The sequence below is a fragment of the Giraffa tippelskirchi genome, chromosome 6, assembly GCF_054371585.1.
Source record: "Giraffa tippelskirchi isolate mGirTip1 chromosome 6, T2T-mGirTip1v1.2.pri, whole genome shotgun sequence".
NCBI classification, from domain to species: Eukaryota; Metazoa; Chordata; class Mammalia; order Artiodactyla; family Giraffidae; genus Giraffa; species Giraffa tippelskirchi.
Window position 1 is genome coordinate 146,651,588 of NC_137280.1, and position 13,342 is coordinate 146,664,929.

The following is a 13,342-nucleotide window of genomic DNA, read 5'->3' on the forward strand; positions in this document are numbered from 1 at the left end:
TCAATAACCTCAGATATGCAGATGAAACCACCCTTATGGCAGAAAGTAAAGAAGAATGAAAGACTCTGTTGATGAAAGTGAAAGAGGAAAGTGAAAAAGTTGGCTTAAAGCTCAACATTTCGAAAACTAAGATCATGGCATCCAGTCCCATCCCTTCATGGCAAATAGATGGGAAACAGTGGAAACAGTGGCAGACTTTATTTTGGGGGCTCCAAAATCACTGCAAATGGTGACTTCAGCCATGAAATTAAAAGATGATTACTCCTTGGAAGAAAAGTTATGACCAACTTAGACAGCATATTAAAAAGCAGAGACGTTATTTTGCCAACAAAGGTCCATCTAGTCAAGGCTATGGTTTTTCCAGTAGTCATGTATGGATGTGAGATTTGGACTATAAAGAAAGCTGAGCACCGAAAAATTGATGCTTTTGAACTGTGGTATTGGAGAAGACTCTTGAGAGTCCCATGGACTGCAAGGAGATCCAACCAGTCCATCCTAAAGGAAATCAGTCCTGAATATTCATTGGAAGGACTGATGTTGAAGCTGAAATTCCAATACTTTGGCCACCTGATGCGAAGAACTGACTCATTTGAAAAGACCCCGATGCTGGGAAAGATCGAAGGTGGGAGGAGAAGGGGATGACAGAGGATGAGATGGTTGGATTGCATCACAGACTCAATGGACATGAGTTTGAATAAACTCTGGGAGTTGGTGATGGATAGGGAGGGCTGGCATGCTGCAGTCCATGGGATTGCAAAGTCAGACATGACTGAGTGACTGAACTGAACTGAACTGAACCTGCATTTAACAAGCCAGCAGGTGATTCTGATGCATCCAGACCTTAAGAACCACTGCCTGTCCATTCTCAGCCATTTCTCAATCAGGCTACCCCTTCTCTTTCATTGTCACCATTGTGCACATGCCTCTCCCAGAACACTCCAGCCCTACCCCTTTACCATCATAACTCCTCAGTGTCGCTCAGGTCTCAGCATTCAGGTCACTTCTCCCTGGGTAATTTCCCTGCTGTCTAGATTCTGGGCTCATGTTAGGAATTTCACAGTGTCCTGCACTTCATTCAGCACTCAAACAATCACTGTAATACAAGTAGAGTGTTCACATGTTCCAGTCCTAGTCTGGGTACTGACTGGTTTATTACAAGTACCCTGTGAGGACAGGGCCTGGCTCAGAACAGCTGTTCAGTGTTTGTTGAATGACTGAGTAAGTATCACGTGAACAGTTGCCATCTCCATTTGGTTAGGCTGCTCTAATGAGTCAGGGCTAAGTCGCTCAGTCGTGTCTGACTCTTTGCAGCCCCATGACTGTAGCCTGCCAGGCTCCTCTGTCCATGCAATTCTCCAGGTGAGAATGCTGGAGTGGGTTGCCATGCCCTCCTCCAGGGGATCTTCCCAACCCAGAGATCAAACCCACATTTCTTGTGTCTCCCTGCATTAGCATGTGGGTTCTTTACCACAAGTGCCACTTGGGAAGCCTGTGGTTTCCAGCCCCCCAAGAGATATCCAAGTCTTACTTTCTAGTGTTTGTGACTGTGATGGAAATGGAAAAAGGATCTTTGCAGATGTAATTATGTGATGGATCTTGATATTATCCTGAATTTAAAGGGGGCCCTAAATGTCATAACTGGGGTCCTTATAAAATAGAGAGGAGGGAAGTCTGAGGATGAATAAGGAGAAGGCCATGTGAAGACGGAGGCAGAGACTGGAGTGATAAGACAAGGAAAGTCAAGGATTGCCTGCCACCCTCAGAAGCTGGGAGTGAGGCATGGAACTGAATCCTCCTCAGAGCCTCCAGAAGGCAACAAGATTGCCAACACCTTGACTTTGGATTTCTGGCTTCCAGAACTGTGGGAGAATCAATTTCTGTTGTTGTAAATCACTGAATAATTTGTTACAACAGCCCTAGGAAACCAATACAGCCTTGGAGAATGGGTTAAAAGTAAAGTGTTAGATAAAGAAAATGAAAAGAACAAAAGTGCAATCTCATGAAGGTATCATGTGTTGCAGGGACAGGAAGAGGTCTGATGAGGGGACACCAAGCAAAACAAGTCAACTCAAAAGGTAGATGGCCGCCACGTTGAGAGTGGGTGTGACCCTCAAGCTGTGTTAGAAACTGGAGTCATACCGAGAGGTATTTGGATGTTGTTATGTCCAGCAAACTCAGGAATAAGGTAATTATCTTGGCTATTATCCTTGCTCTAACTCAGATGTTGAAAAGGAATGGAACACTTTAGTACCAGCCAAAGCCTTGGACCCAATCTTCATACAGAACTCTAATAATTGATTTGGACCATATGGAAGCTTTCCCTCACCTAAGCCTCTGACCAAAACAGACTCTGAGGTATGGTGCTCCCAGGTACGGCCCCTGCCCCCACCTCCAATACTCTTTACCACTATGGTGCAATAAAAGCTGTTAAAAGGTAAACTGAGGAACAGTAAATTTTTCAAGTTTCTTAAAGCACATGTCCATGCAAATCAGGCACTGCCGAACCAGAAGTTGTTAGGAACACACCACCGACAGGAGCAAGGGGAGAGGTTTTATGCTTTATAGAAGCAAAACAAAGAAATTATTATTTGGACATAACTGAAGTGAGTGCCTTGTTTGGGAAAGCCTAGTTGCTATTTGTGATTGGTCATTCTTAAGTTCCATTTTCCTGGATTCAAGTGCATCAACTCTGGCTAAGGGTTTGGTTTGCTAGCTTCCCTAGGCTGCCAAGGCATTAAAGCCACCTCAGTCTAATGGCTTCCTCATTTAACTACTTCAGCAAAACCAAGCCTGCACTCTGAAGCATCACTGGAAGTGAAGCTAGTGAGTCCCAGGAAGGTCAGGTTTACCCCTCACTGCCTGGCACTGAGGCCCCCTGGGCCACTGTTGTGGAGCCAGCTTCAAAGTAGAAGGGACAGGACGCATGACAATGGATCCCACTCCCTTGTGGGTCGGTGCCCTTATCAGACTTCACACGGGTTGCCTGTTGTAAATGTTTTGTATACATACACATACATACATATTTATAAAGCAAATTTCATTTGCTTTAATAAAATTTTTTATTATTTCCTATTTATTGAAGAAGTTTTTTCTCTTTTTACCTAACATCACACTCATTTCATAACTAGCATCACTGTGGTATCTATACAGTTGAATCTGAGGCTTTTGAATATGCTCAGTTGTTAGTAAGATACCCTTTGTCTCTTTTGACAGATCCTGCAAAATGCTGAATTGCTAAATGTTGTTTGCTCACAGCATCTCTTCATAGGTAGCTGTGCAAAATAAGCTATTTCAAATGAAAACTAGATAGACAACTATATTTTTAAGCCACAGAAGACCTCCTCAGTCTGCTTACTTTGAAATTCATGATTCGCCTCAGCCAAAATTAATTTTACTTCGAAGATGTTCTCAGCCTCCAGGTCAAATGCCCCCATCATCCTACCCTCAGAAACTGTACTCACACTATACCCAGGGGCCCAGAGCTCACCAGTCTGGATGTGATCCACTTTCCAGACAAAGCTGTGTGGAGTTCAGACACCCCTAAGCCTCTTTCGTCTATGAGGCCAGCCGGCAGAACACAGAAGCACTCAATCAGCTCAAGACCTCAGAGGCGAGAGAAGTAGGTCCACTCTGAGCCAGTTCCTGAAATTACAAGCTAGAACCAAACTAAAATGGAGTCATCCATGTCAGGGACAAAATGGAGACAGTCAATGCAAGTGCTTAAAGAAAAACAAAACTACCTCCAGAAACAGAATGAGACATCAGCAGAGAGATCAGCAGAGAACTCCAGCTAACTCCCGAATGCCAAGCCTGTTCACACTATCTCTGGACTTCCTTGTTCCTCTGATCCAAATAAGGAAGAAGGCCACTAGGCAACCAGTCAGCTGAAAAGCCAAACAACTACTGCATTTACCCCACAAAAATCCCTTAGTCTGGGCAACTCAGAACTCACTGCTCACGTAAGCCTGTGTTTCCCAGCTTCAGGCTGAAACCCTTACAGTAAATTCGTCTTCCTACTTCATTTTATTCAGCACAGAGTTTGTTTTTTGACAACAGTCGAGCCACTGGTCCAACACATGGAGAGCGCAGTGGTTGCCCATACTGCTCTGTATCGTCTAGATTCATCTTGCTCTTACTTCTCTTTCAATTGTGCTGTTTCAGTTTCTTTCATTTCTGCTTCCTCATTTCTACTAACCCCGTGTCCCACAACTTCTAAGCCTGTGCTCTAGAGCCCAGGAGCCATAACTACTGGGCACACAAGCACCAATTACTGCAACAGGCATGCCCTAAAGCCCATGCACTGCAACAAGAGAAGCCACCGCAATGAGAAGCCCGAGCACCGCATCTAGAGGGTAGCCCGCACTCACCGCCATTAGAGCCCACTCACAGCAATGAAGACCCACTGCAGCCAAAAACAAATAAATATTCTAAGAAAGAGAGAGAGAGAGAAGAAGGGAGGGTGGAAAGAAGAGGAGGCGAGAGAGAGAAGCACCACAGGAATAAAAAGCTTCGGGTATCTATCTCAGAAGATAGAGTGAAATCTGGGTGATCATCTGGAACTCTGTAAAAGGAGCAGTAAACCACCCAGTTCCCCATCCACATGTGACAGCCAGGTAATTGCTTCTCCCCGACCCCCATGGACACTGCTGGGCTTATTCTCTAAAGACACTGAGGCAGAGAGATCCTGGGCTCTGGAACACAAGGCACTGAGGAGATGGAGTGAAGCCCCTTACTGAAAACAAGCAGACTTGCCTAACCTCCCCGGAGGAGGAAATGGCAACCCACTCCAGGATTCTTGCCTAGAGAATTCCATCAACAGAGGAGCCTGGAGGGCTACAGTCCATGTAGTCCCAAAGAGTCAGACACCAAAGAGCGACTAACACTCCCTACCTCACTCCCTGTCGGCTAAACTTATTATTTTTTATTTTTAAATTCTGCAGACAGGCTGTTAGAAGATCCCTTGGTGGAGAGAATGAATGCTACCCAAGAAGTTCTATAGATAATAGTTTTTCAAATACTTTTGTGAATATATCTCCCAGTTGTCCTATCACTAATATAGCAAAGGCGATTATATCCAATCACTTTGACATTACTGACATTTCGGACCCTATAATTCTTTGTTGTGGGATCTGTCTTGTACTTTATAGGATGTTTAGCAGCATTCCTGGACTCTAGCCAGTAAAAGGCATAGATCTTCCCCAGCAGTGACAGTCATGAACGTCTCCAGATGTAGGCAAATGTCCCCTAGAGGGTGAAATCACCCCCAGATGAGGATCCTTGCCCTCCACTTACAAAAAAAAAAGTATGGACGTAAATGCAAGAAAAAAGTACTGAAAATGTTCAGGGCTTTTATCTTTAATGAACAGATGCAAGGGATAGGAAGAAATGGGGCAGGGATTTGAGTCACATCGATAGATAGGAAATTAGCTGTTAGCACTAGTACTAAGAAGACAGAAGGTGATAACTGCCAAATGAAGGAGACAAATGATGTTAAAAAAAAAAAAAAAACTTAGAAAAAGTTGTTTTTCTTTGGGGAATTGAGGAATTGGCAATATCTTCACCTGGTGGCTCAGATGGTAAAGAATCTGCCTGCAATGCAAGACACCTAGGTTCGATCCCTGGGTTGGGAAGATCCCCTGGAGAAGGGCATGGCAACCCACTCCAGTATTCTGGCCTGGAAAATTCCATGGAGAGAGGGACCTGGCAGGCTACAGTCCATGGTGTCGCTAAGGGTCGACATGACTGAGTGACTTTCACTTCACTTCACCAAAGAAGGTGTGTTTGAAAACTATCTTAAAAAGCCAAAAGAATTGAGAATGTGGAGATAAGAGGGTGGGAGACATTTCAGACAAAGGAATTTACGTTTAAACGAGACTGAATATGCAAGCCAGGGAACCGAGAATGGCTGTTACTAGAGCAGTTACAGGGAACAGGAAGAAGAGCTCGGTTTCCTCAGCTAGCAGACAGAGGGCGCACTGCTAGGTGCAGTCATGGCAAATGCTAACATTACAGCCGTTGCTGTAAGTCTCCAACATTTTAAGAGGGGAATGTCAACCCAGGGGGTTCTAGTCTTGGAGGGAGAATTACTGTATTAATATCCAGGTTTTTAGGAAACTACCAAGAGGAAGAGCATTGATTTTAGGATGTCCTCATTATCTGCAGATAATTAATAACAAGAAAATTATATCTACTTAAAAGGAGAATATCATTTCATATTAAGCAATGAGAAATTTTTATAAGGACTTTCATCATGAGATGAGAAACCAAAGATTATGAAATAATTTTATGTCACATTAAAGAATGAGTTTATAATTACAATTAAATTCTAACACAACAAACAAAAAATGAATTAAGGGTAGACTTTATTTTATTTTCGGCATAATTCTTTTGATAAAGTTGTCTGAGAGTCATAAACCAGTCTTTCTTTCATAGTCAATTTTCAGAGTTTTTGCAAAACATTACAGAGCTTCATCAATTTTCCCAAGGGCCTCTCCTTATCCTTTGATATTCAAATCATTCCATTCTGAATCATCTATCCTGCCATCATCCTTTTCACAAGATCTGCAATTTCATTTTGTAATCTGTTCGTGTCCCATATACATTATATATTCTGCTTGACAAAGACACTGACCTGATGGGTGAGCTACTAGACACAAGTGCTAATGAGTGAAAGAATCTTTAAGATGAGACTAATTTCATGAGTTTAGCTCATTTAGTGAGTATGTTCATATTACCATCCACAACTGCAACTGTGGGGTAACATTTAATAAGCACTTGTTTAACAAGAACTCCTTGTACCTACCACAACAGTCTTGAGCTTACATATGAAATAAAGGTTCTGTTGTCCAGGGAATGATAAACGAGAGTTATGAAAACATTCTGGTTAACTGATAACATTCGGGTTTCCTTAACCTTTAACCCACAATTCAGGAGGGTAAATAAGGAGAAACACCACCAGTAACATCACGTGACTAAGAGAATGAAGTAACAGTGTCTTTCTTCTCAAATCAAAGTGATAACTAACTGCAGCAACTCAATATTCACTTAATGCTTGATTCCTGGGAGGGTCAGCATTTGGTACCAGTAATTGCACTGAAGTTCAAATAAAAATATCAAATATATCTAATTATAGAACTTTCTGTTTAACAAAGTAACAAACAATAAAATTTGGAGTAGTTTCCACACCACCCACCCCACCCCCAGTTATGAGTAACTTTCTCAAAAGGCTCATATTGACCATGGGAATAATCAGATCTGGTTACACAAATGTAAATCACTGTAAGTTCAAAAAGAGCATAAATAAAAGCACTGACCATATTCTGGCAATACAGTCACTTTTCTCTATAGAGTTCTAAATGAACTTCAAATCAATTATCTTTTTCTGACTTTCTTTGACATATTACTTTGTTCAACATTCATCTTCCAAACTGTCTAACCTTTTCTAATTTTAAAATTTGGTGGTTTCGAAGTTTTAAAAAAGAACCCACAGTGATAACATCCAGATCATTTTGGATAGCAATATTTCTGTACAAGTTTAAGTAGAATGATTAAAAAAACTTATTAGACCATCTCATTCAAACCCTAAGATTAGTGAGTCTGCAAAAATAGATTCTACTTTGCAATACTTATCATGAAAACTTGGCTCATTTAAGCCTTAGAAAACTTCATGGTTCCCTTTCAGAACTCTGCCTGAAATTACCACTTGGACAATCATTTCTTTAGATTTTGATGTTGCCTCTTTAAAATTTGTATATTACCACAGAGAAGTACAGAGATTATATAATTCAAAAACAACCACAACCCTATTTCTCATTTTACATGCTTTTCCAGAACTTGGCAGCTCTCCATTAAGAAGAGGAACCTATTTTCCCTGTCCTTGAATTGGGCTAGACTACCAATACAAAGGGGCTTCCCTGGTGACTCAGAAGGTAAAGAATTCACCTGCAATGCAGGAAACTGGAGTTCTATCCCTGGATTGGGAAGATCTCCTGGAGAAGGGCACGTATTCTTGCCTGGAGAATCCCATGGGCAGAGGAGCCTGGTGGGTTATACTCTATGGGTTGCACAGAGTTGGACTCAACTAAGCACATGCATGCACACAGACCCCACCGCAAAACAGCAGAAGGAATGTAGCGTGACTTCTAAAACTAGTTGAGACAAGACAACAGAGCTTCTGCCCGCTCTCTGTCTCTGTCTCTAAATCATCACCCTTGGAATCCAGCCTCTGTGCTGTGAGAAAGCCCAGTAGCCACAAGAAAAGGTCACATGTAAGCATTCTGACCACAGCCAAACCTGATGTCCCACACGGCATTAAGGCCACAAATGTAAGTGAGTGAGTGAGCGACCCTGCAGAGGATTCCATCTACCAACCTCCAACCCACTCGAGAGTATAGATTTGCTAGTAAGCAAATGACAACATTATTTTACGTCCTTAGCTTCAAGAGCTTTTCAAGCGCCCATAGATAAGAAACAGGAGTAACACATTAATACTGGTACAGGTTAACTTTTCAGATTAGCTAGTCATTTTGTAGTAGATATAAAAATCATGAGGGATTACAACATGGAGAGAATAAGGAAGAAGACAGATACTGAATCTAAGGCAAGATTTTTCTGCTTATGTTTGGGTAGGCTAAAACTGTAAAACTCTTAGAAGAAAACACAGAGGGAATTCTTGACATTGAATTTAGCAATAATTTCTTGGATATGAAACCAAAAGTGCAAGCAACAAAGTAAAAAAGTAAAAGTTGGACTGTATCAAGTGAAAAGGCAATCCATGGAAGGGGAGAAAAAAACTTGCAAATCATATATATGACAAGGGGTTAATTTCCAGAATATATAAAAAACACCTACAACTCAGCAACAGCAACAACAAAAATCTGATATAAAAAAATGGACAAATGACTTGAATAGATATTTCTCCAAAGAAAATATATTAATGGTCAATCACAACATAAAAAGTCAAAACATCCCTGTGAAAAGGATGTTATTACTTTTATAGAGAAGAAAGAACGGATGTTAAGATAAGTTAATAATGTTCCCAAGGTCACACAACTAGAGCCAACCTAAATCCAAAAATGTCTTAAGCCCTACTAGTATCCCAGTAGCATACTCTACTAAGACGAGTTTCTTGAGGTCCAAGATTATGATGTACTTTGTTTCTGTACACTCAGACTTAGGTCTTGGAAGATGCCTAATAAACATCAGTTGAATTTTAAAAACAATGAAAAAGAATATGAAAAGATGCTTAACATCACTAATCATTAGGGAAATGCAAGTCGAGACCACAAAAACACCACTTCATTATCAATTAGGATGGCTCTTATCAAAAACAATGAAAAAAAAAAGAAGAAAAAGACAAAAAAAAAACTATCAAGTGTGGCAAGGATATGGAGAAATTAGAACTATTGTGTGCTACTGGTGGGAGTATAAAATAGTGCAACCATTATACAAAAAAGTATGATGTTTCCTCAAAAATTAAAAATAGACTTACCATATGATCCAGCAGTCCCACTTCAGAATACCCAAAAGACTTGAAAGCAGAGTCTCAAAAAATATTTCTACAGCAATCTTCATAGTAGCACTATTCATAAAAGTCAAAAGATGGAAACAACTTAAATGTCTACTGATGTATAAATGAATAAACAAATATAGTACATACATACAATGGAATACTATTTACTCTTAAAAAGGAAAGAAATTCTGACACATGCTACAACATGATTGATCTTAGAGGACATTGCTGCTGCTGCTGCTGCTAAGTCACTTCAGTCGTGTCCAACTCTGTGCGACCCCATAAATAGCAGCTCACCAGGCTCCACCGTCCCTGGGATTCTCCAGGCAAGACACTGGAGTGGGTTGCCATTTCCTTCTCCAATGTATGAAAGTGAAAAGTGAAAGTAAAGTTGCTCAGTCGTGTCCAACTCTCAGCGACCCCATGGACTGCAGCCTACCAGACTCCTCCATCCATGGGATTTCCCAGGCAAGAGTACTGGAGGGGGGTGCCATTGCCTTCTCTGTTGAGGACATTATACCAAGTGAAATATACCAGTCACAAAGAGACAAATACTGTATGATTCAATTTACCTGAAATACTTAGAATAGTCAAATTTAGAGGCAAAAAGCAGTCTGGTGGTTGCCAAGAAGTGGGGAAGAGGATTCAGGGAGTTAGGTGGTGATAGTTGCACAGCAGTATGAATGTACTTAATGCCACTGAACTGTACACTTAAAATGGTTAAAATGGTAAACTTTATCTAATGTATATATTACCACTATTTTAAAAGCTGGGCAAAGAATTTGAACATTTTCCAAAGAACATATTAAATGACCAAAAAGCACATGAAAAGATGCTCTATATCATTAATTATTGTGTTGTTGTTATACCATTAGGCAAATGGAAACCAAAATTATTAAATACCAAGCCCATACCCACTAGGATGGCAATCATCAAAAAAACAGATAATAACAGGTGTTGATGAGAATGTGGAAGAATGGGAACCCTTATACATTGCTGGTAGGAATGTACAGTGGTGCATCTACTTTAGAAAACAGTCTGGCAGTTACTCAAAATGTTAATATAGAGCTACGACGCGTGTGAATGCGTGTGTGCTCAGTCACTTCAGGCAGGTCTGACTATTTGCGACCCCATGGACCATCGCCTGCCAGGCTCCTCTATCCATGGGATTCTCCAAGCAAGAATAATGGAGTGGGTTGCCATGCCCTCCTCCAGGGGATCTTCCTGATCCAGGGATCAAACCTGCATCTCTTATATGTCCTGCATTGGCAGGCATGTTCTTTACCCACTAGCACCTCCTGGGAAGTCCACTTATGTCTATAGATTCATTAAATTCCTCTTATTATCTCCAGAGAAGGTCATGGCACCCCACTCCAGTACTCTTGCCTGGAGAATCCCATGGATGGAGGAGCCAGGTAGGCTGCAGTCCATGGGGTCGATAAGAGTCGGACACGACTGAGCGACTTCACTTTCACTTTTCACTCTCATGCACTGGAGAAGGAAATGGCAACCCACTCCAGTGTTCTTGCCTGGAGAATCCCAGGGACGGGGGAACCTGGTGGGCTGCCGTCTATGGGGTCACACAGAGTTGGACACGACTGAAGTGACTTAGCAGCAGCAGCGATTATTATCTCAAATTGGAGGTAGGAAAAAGAAAGCAGATGTGCCTTGTGTGTGGGCATCGTTGTGCAGAATATTGTTATGATGGCCTCTTCTTGGAAGAAAGGGGATTTTAGTCATACTGGCTCTATCACTTCTCAGTCTTTTAGCTAAGATCAAGCATGGTCATACCGGCTATGAAAACACCTTCTGTTTGAAATGTACAATGAATCAGAGATAAGTCTGTACAAAACATCTTTTTTTTCAATATACAATGAATCAAGAATAAATGTGAATGCGTAAGTGTAATAAAATGTCTGATCAGAAAGATGTTTTGAGTTCTCAAATATTAACAAATTCTGTTACCCAACATGCTATGAATTTTTTGAGCCTTGTAGGAGAGAGAGGAATCAAAACAGGCTGCTCCTAATGGAGTGTAGGGTGGGAGAGGCTAGAAGAACTCAGACTCTGTGTTCCACAGAGGACATTTCATTTGTATCAATACTCACAAGATGTCCCTATTCATTCCCGTTTTAAAAAACTGAAAATTTGGAACCACAACAATTATTAATTCACAGCCCAAGAGAGGTTCTTAACATCACATTCCTTACCAGCAGTTTCATAATAGGTTCTTTCTTTTTCAAGTCCTTATTGTTAAGGGGTGTGTATGCTAGGGAGTATTTAAGTAAGCTAGCCCTTAATTTCTCAAGCTGGTTCAAAATCTATTGTGAAATGACCACCTAAAATTTAACAGTAGTGAACTCTAAGACAGACAGTTTAGTTGAATAAAGAGAAGTTTATAATTAAGCAATGAAATTCTGAGCTTAGAGTTCAACTGTGGATAAAATACCGTTATTCAGTTCCTGACCCAAAAATCATCTTTATAAACACATGCCATCAAGAAAGCATTTGTGGAGAAATAATTCCAGAAGAGAATGTGGGACATTCAATGGGGAAAAATAGGAGGATGAGGAGTCCTGCCAAGTGACCCTAACTAAAATCATTTAACCCCTTTGGCCTTACAGCTCCCCTCAAGAAAATATGAATCACAATCTGTTATGGACTGAATTGTACCTCCCTCAATTTCATATGTGACTATATTTGGAAATTGGGCCTTTAAAGAGATTTGTATTCAGTTGCTCAGTGAACCCCATGGACTGCAGCCCACCAGGCTCTTCTGTCCATGGAATTTTCCAGGCAAGAACATGGCAGTGGGTTGCCATTTCCTACTTGAAGTTAAATGAAGCCATAAAAGTGTGTCCCTAAAACGTTAATATGACTGTTGTCCTTAGAAGAAGAGGAAGAGACACCAGAAAGATGAGAGCACAAAGTCCACGTGAGGACACAGCAAGGAAGTGGCCACGTGCAAGCCAAAGCAAGGCCTTAGAAGAACCCGAACCTGCTGTCATGTGGATCTTGGACTTCAGCCTCCAGAACTGTGAGAAAATGAATTGCTGTTGTTTAAAGCACCCAGTCTGTGGTATTACTATTTTGTGATGGTGGCTCTAGCAAACTAACACACAATCTCTGTCCCGAAAATCTGGCAAGGACTTTAGGGAGCTTGAGAAAATAAATATGAAAACCTTGTGTCCATGGAATTCTCTAGGCCAGAATACCAGAGTGGGTAGCCTTTCCCTTCTCCAGCAGATCTTCCCAACCCAGGAATCGAACTGGGGTCTCCTGCATTACAGGCTGATTCTTTACCAGCTGAACTAAAGGGAAACCCAAGAATACTGGAGTGGGTAGCCTATCCCTTCTCCAGGGGATCTTCCTGACCCAGGAATTGAACTGGAGACTCCTGCATTGCAGGCTGATCCTTTACCTGTTGAGCTACTAGGGAAGCCCCTTGTAAACTATGGAGTTTGCTAAAAATTTCTTCCTTGGAAGAAAAGTTATGACCAACCTAGACAGCATATTAAAAAGCAGAGACATTATTTTGCCAACAAAGGTCCATCTAGTCAAGGCTACGGTTTTTCCGATAGTCATGTATGGATGTGAGAGTTGGACTATAAAGAAAGCTGAGTGCTGAAGAATTGATGCTTTTGAACTGTGGTGTTGGAGAAGACTCTTGAGAGTCCCTTGGACTGCAAGGAGATCCAATCAGTCCATCCTAAAGGAGATCAGTCCTGAATATTCATTGGAAGGACTGATATTGAAGCTGAAATTCCAATACTTTGGCCACCTGATGCGAAGAACTGACTCATTTGAAAAGACCCTGATGCTGGGAAAGAT

At 41.4% G+C, this 13,342-nt stretch overlaps 1 long non-coding RNA gene across 1 annotated transcript in view; it reads right to left on the minus strand.

Annotated features, from left to right (window-relative positions):
• The window catches only part of LOC145511424 (uncharacterized), a 138,938-nt gene that overhangs the window by 115,921 nt on the left and 9,675 nt on the right, over positions 1-13,342 (minus strand). The window contains exon 2 of the long non-coding RNA XR_014057841.1: positions 9,491-9,580. This is a non-coding gene — a long non-coding RNA (uncharacterized LOC145511424). The remainder of the gene's footprint in view (positions 1-9,490; positions 9,581-13,342) is intronic.